This window comes from Halichoerus grypus, chromosome 12 (assembly GCF_964656455.1).
Source record: "Halichoerus grypus chromosome 12, mHalGry1.hap1.1, whole genome shotgun sequence".
Classification (NCBI taxonomy): domain Eukaryota; kingdom Metazoa; phylum Chordata; class Mammalia; order Carnivora; family Phocidae; genus Halichoerus; species Halichoerus grypus.
The window spans coordinates 78,156,140-78,162,063 of NC_135723.1; positions in this window are offsets into that span (position 1 = coordinate 78,156,140).

The window sequence follows — 5,924 nt, forward strand, 5'->3', positions numbered from 1 at the left end:
ATAACAATTACACAGAATTTGAGGAACAGTATCAAAAGGAGGTTTTCAGCCTGCCTTAGATACCTAATGATCATCTATTGTTTTTTTCTTCTATAATAAAAACTATTTTTTTCAGCACCGTCTAAGCGCCAAGTGCTCTACATACAAGGTCTTATTTAATTCTCATAATAAATTGCCACTCTTCATTCACATGTCAGATACCTGAGCTCCCGTAATTAAAGAGAGGTGTGATGAAATACTGATCAGGTGACTAACCCCTGCTAATGTGTCAGCTAGCTAATTTGTAACTCTAGAGGTTAGAGGGAAAATTTTTTTTTTTTATTTATTTAGGAGATGTGTATATCCAGAGGGTGACTATGGCAGGAATTTCAGATCAAGTAAATATGAATCAAATGTGTACTCATGCTGGCCTTTTGAGGGCCCTCAGATTAAACAAAGTAGCTACCTCTTCTGTGTCTTTATAGAACCGTCCCTGCTGAAAATATGCTCAGAGGGCAGGGTGCTTCAGTAACCTTTGCAATGACATGTGAACACCCTGCCCATAGACTCTCCATGACTCATCAGAAAGTGCCATTTGGACAATTTTAGTTGAGGCAAGCAGCCAGCTCCCAGGCCAAATCTTGCCCACCCTTTTCTGTCAGTAGCTGTAGAACTGGATTTAGAAGACATGTGCCTCTAAACATTATGTAACTGGATATAACAGCTCTTTAGCAATGGTACAGAGACATTAAACACTAGGAGCAGCTATGGAGCTTGACATAGAAACTCAAGTAGTTTCCTGCCAAGCCCCCTCTGACCCCATTTATAGCAAGACATCTGCCACAAGGATGTCATAGAGGAACAGTCCTAGAAATAAATTTGAGAAAGAAACACAGTTCATAGAAGAAACACATTTGAGGAAGAATTAGAGTTCAGAGAAGATTTAAAAGCACTGGATCTTAATCATAGATCTTTGTTTTGTAGAATCAGTACTTTTGAGGACCTGACTTAAGTTATATGGATAGACCAGAAATAACAGGGTACTGATAAAATTTTAAGAAGAAGCAGAACCTAGGAAAAGGGTGAGTGAGCGAGGAGGTGAGGGAGTGATATTTAAGGAGGGGAACCAGGGAAGTCCTTGAAGAGGTGACATGTAAGCAGAGTATAATAAAGTGAGAGAGCAAATCTTCCTGAGCACATGCTCCCAAAGTGGCGTCTTTAAAAAAACGCCAGGAAGACTAGAGTAAAAAGTCATTAGAGGTAGCAGCGTAAAATACTTAATGGAGGGAATGTATGGAGATAATAATTGGAGGTCACGTGGTAAGTCACAGTAAAAAGGGAGTAACTAAGGAGAGATATTGATATGTGATCATACCCCTCCAATCCACAGCAGCCTCCCCCTTCCCAGCATTAGGACATGGATCCAGGTGAAGTTTCTGTGTCATTCCTAATGTCCCTGATACCCTGGTTTCCAAGTGCTTTCCCCAAGAACTGATCCCTGTAAGCATTAGTCCTTCTTTGCCAGACCTAGTCCTGGGAGTGGCCATTTGGTGGGATGAGGGCACCATTTTTTCTCTTTGTGGGAGCAGGTGTGGTAGCCAAGACCTTAGTGCACCTGTCGTATCTGCCCAAGGCTGGTTCCAATTAGACTCCTCCCAATGGAACCAAGCAAAAGTTAGTTAATGTTGTTGGTATTTTCCTCTTTAGTGGTTCAGCAATTATTCATTTCACGCTTAACCTCTGAATGAGTATTTTTACAGAGTTACCAAGCTCTGTTCTGATGCCATGGAATTTATGTTTAAGGATACCTTTTCCATGGTGCAAGTTCTGGACTTAAATGACATTATATACTCTTTCTCTCTAACAGTGAGTGCTGTTTTCATCTAAGGTAAGAGTCTCTTCTGATGCAGAGGAAATTGTTATGAATAAACAGACCATTTTCCTGAAACTGCAACCTTTAGGAAAGCATCCAGGAGTGGATTTAGATGAGTGACCTATGAATGATTTTTACTAGGTGATTCCAGTTATGGTCAAATAGAAAATTTCAAAGAAAGAATCTGTGATTGTTTCTGGAAATGTTCAGGATTCATTGAGTCTGAAACACATTCGGTTGCTTCTCTCCAGCTTTCAGCTTACCAAAGCTAACTGCAGAATTTTATCACCTTTAATAAATTTATATCCCTATAAGATATAAATTTTAAAGCTTGGTGTGACGCCCCCCCCCCATAGAATGCACTATCCTCTTACTTACTCAACAATACTTAGAATATTATGATTTATTTTAGTGTTTAATCAAATACTATAAAATGTACTGTAGTTTGATACAAAAGAATAACAAGAGCTAAGGTGTAGTAAGTATGCTATAGGCTTAGTGCTCTACATGAATATTTTATTTAATCCTCACAACAACCGTATTAGGTAGGTATGATTATCATCTCTCCTATTTTATAGATAAAGAAAATGAGGTATGGTGAGGTTATAATAATTACCTGAATTTGCACAACTGGGAAGTATGGTCACTAGTTTTTCAACCACACTCACACATACAACTGCCATGCCATACTGCCTCCCTTTAAATAGTCCCCTGATTAAATTCTGAATCTCTAGAACTTTAACACAAATATGGTGTGTGATGTCTGGCACTTTAAACTCTTGATATTGTCATATTCTCTCCTATGCCAGCAGATCCTTGTGAGCTAAGTGGGCTCTGACTCATACCAGGCCTGTTTATCCAATTATACATTGCTTCTACCATTGTGACCTGATATTTTTTTTTCTAAAGCTCCTACTATCACATCATTTATGGAGAAGAAACTCTTCATTCTTCAATACTGCTGATAAGGTCATTCCTTAAAGTATTAATACATAACCTGAGGATAACTCAAGGGACATAGGGAATTTCTGTAGTATTTCCTATATTAGTGCTATTCAAAGTGCAGCTTCCTGTCTCTGAAAAGTTTTGTTATCCCTATATGATGAGGGATATGATGAGATGAGATAAGGAGCTTGTGTCAGAATGTAAATCAACTACATCACTGTCTCAGTTGGTTCAGGTTGCTATAGCAAAATACCATAGACTGGGTAACTTATAAACACCAGAAATTTATTTCTTACAGTTCTGGAGGTTGGAAGTCTGAGATCAAGATGTGGGAGATTTGGTGAGAGCCGACTTCTAGACAATTGTCTTTCCGCTGTGACCTCACATGGCTAACGAGGTAAAGGAGCTTCCTTGGGCCTCTTTTTTAAGACCACAAATCCCATTCATGAGAGCTCTGTCCTCATGATCTAATTACTTCCCAAAGACCTCATCTCCTAACACTATCACCTTAGGGGTTAGGATTTCAACATATGAATTTGGGGGGATATACACATTCAATTCATTGCAATCAATAAGCACAGTATCTAGTCCTGCTGACATTTTTCTTTTTTCCACATTAAGACTTTCTGATGAGGGATGTAGTGAATTGATTTACATTCTCATGCAAGTTTTTTATTTCATCATGGATTGGCACTTAAAGAAGCATGGCCCTACACTAGATAAAGCCTATGGTTGAGTAAGCATTATATTTTACACCTCTCCCATTTAAAGAGGTACAAACTGTGAAGCATATGATGTCTTCTCTAGATTTATTTTCTCTCCTTTTTATCATCAGTATATTCCCAAACATAATCAGGTGCTTCAAGCAGACCAAGAATCTTTAGGTTGTTCCTAGTCAATATAGCTTTTTTATATGAGTAACTAGAAAAGGACCAGCTGGTGGCCCAGAAATATTTTGACATACACATTTAAATTGGTAAAAACCAACAAGGAAATAAGTGTGCTCTTATCTTTGTTTTCTTGTTAAGCTGAGAATCAAAATTAATCCACATAGAATTCAAGAATTATCTTGAATTTATAGAATGATGGAGTAATTTCTTTTAATCTATAAATTCAAAGTACAGATATTTATCTATCTCCTAATTATTTCTTGTCTTCTTTTGTATCAACCAGTATTGGATGATATATAAGAGCTACAGGGCTCCATAATAATCCATTAATTAGGAATTAGTTCAAGTACTTATTTTAGTTCTCTAAATCTGAAAGAATAATTCTCAAATTAATCCCAGGAAAGGCCAAAACTTTTTTTGAAATGAAAGCTTTCACAGAATATCCATTTTTAAAATATATGAAGGTATAGTCTACTAGTTGGAGTAAACTCAGAGGGGCTGAAAATCTTTCTAACCCCAACCCTCACCCCCAGGAAGCACTAAGAGGAGCTTCCTAGGATTCCATGCAACACAGTTTTGAGAATCACTGTTAGAGTTACCAATTTCTGGGATATCATTTATAAACTATAGTTATCTGGAGTCATTTTCATCCTCATTTTGAACTGTCGTTAAGAATATGCCACAGAACTGCTCATCTTTCTCCCTGCTTCTAAACTTAGGGTCCAATTGCCAGAAGTGACCACGATAAAAGGCTTATCAGTGTTCAAAACATGAAACTACATGAGGTAAGGTCCCCAAATATTCCAACAACCATTGCTCCTTTTCAATTCTGCAATTTTCTCCAGCCAAAGTTCAAGAGATTTTTCTCCTAATACGATAGCAAACAACCTCTAAAAATAAAACTTAGCTTTTAGTATACATTAGATCAAACAGAACCACTTACTCCTCCCTAGAATATGTTCCAGAGCTTTGACCCAAAAATAGGTTCCAAGCTTGTAACCAATCCACCCTAGCTATTTTGCCATAGATTTCTCTTCTTTCTAGAAAAAGAAGTAATTTTTCTTATAAGTTACAATGTTGAGGTTAGATGTTATTTTTCTATATACTCCTCCTAAGATATTTATATCTCCCTGGGTTTCAAAGATCATGAAGATGCACAGGTCAATAATTGAACTGATGTCCCTCCTGATCATCCCATCCACTACATAATAATCTCCATATCAGTCTGCAGAAACCTTTGATATTTGCCAGCCGTCATCACAATTTACTGATATCTCTGATATTCCAAAGTTTTCCCATATAAAACTCACAATAGCTTTGACTTTCTCTTCTACTCATGCTATTTAATCCTTAAATGAAACTTATGCAAGTATTTGATATTTGCTTATACACTGTTTTTTTTGCATACAGCATCACAGGAGTGTGTGGCAGGGGTGGTGGAGGTGGGGAATGAAGAGAAGACATAAGCCTTATTTTATTTGACACTTTTTCTAGAGTCTTGATCAAGAAGTTGTGCTGAACTCTGAATTTTCAAAAATTGAGAAACACTGGTAGAATTTACACAGTTGTTTTGTTTTTGTTTTGTTTTTACCTCAGTGATGGAAAATGATTAGCCTAAGGATGAGCACTGCTCTGGTCCTTAACAAATCTTAAAAGCAACACCTGAAACAATCAATTTCTCAAAAAAAAAAAAAAAATGTAACTATGTCACAGAACAAAGCTCAAGAATATTTATAAAAATACAAACATATCTAATGGCCAAGAAGGTAAAGTTGAAATGCCTGGCATCCAGTCAAAAATTATTAGGTATGCAAAGAAGCAAGAAGATATGACTTATAAAAAGGAAATAATTAATTGAGGAAAACCAACCCAGAACTGCCACATGTGTTAGAATTATCAAACAGAAACAATAAAAGTTATACTTGTATTCCATGTACAGAAAAAATTATGTACAGACATGGAAGATATAAAAAAAGACCCTAGTCAAATTTGTAGAAATTAAAAAAACACCAGATGGCAGAAGGAAAGATTAATACACTAAAGACATGGCAACAGAAACTATCAAACATGAAATTTATAGAGCAAAAAGGAATCAAGCAAAAGGTAAAAAAAAAAAAAAAAAAAAGCATCAGTGAGCTATGGGACAATTTTAAGCAGCCTAATATACATGTAATTGGAGTCATAGAAGGAGAAGAGAGGGAGAAAGGGACTGAAAACTTTTTGAAGAAATAATGCCT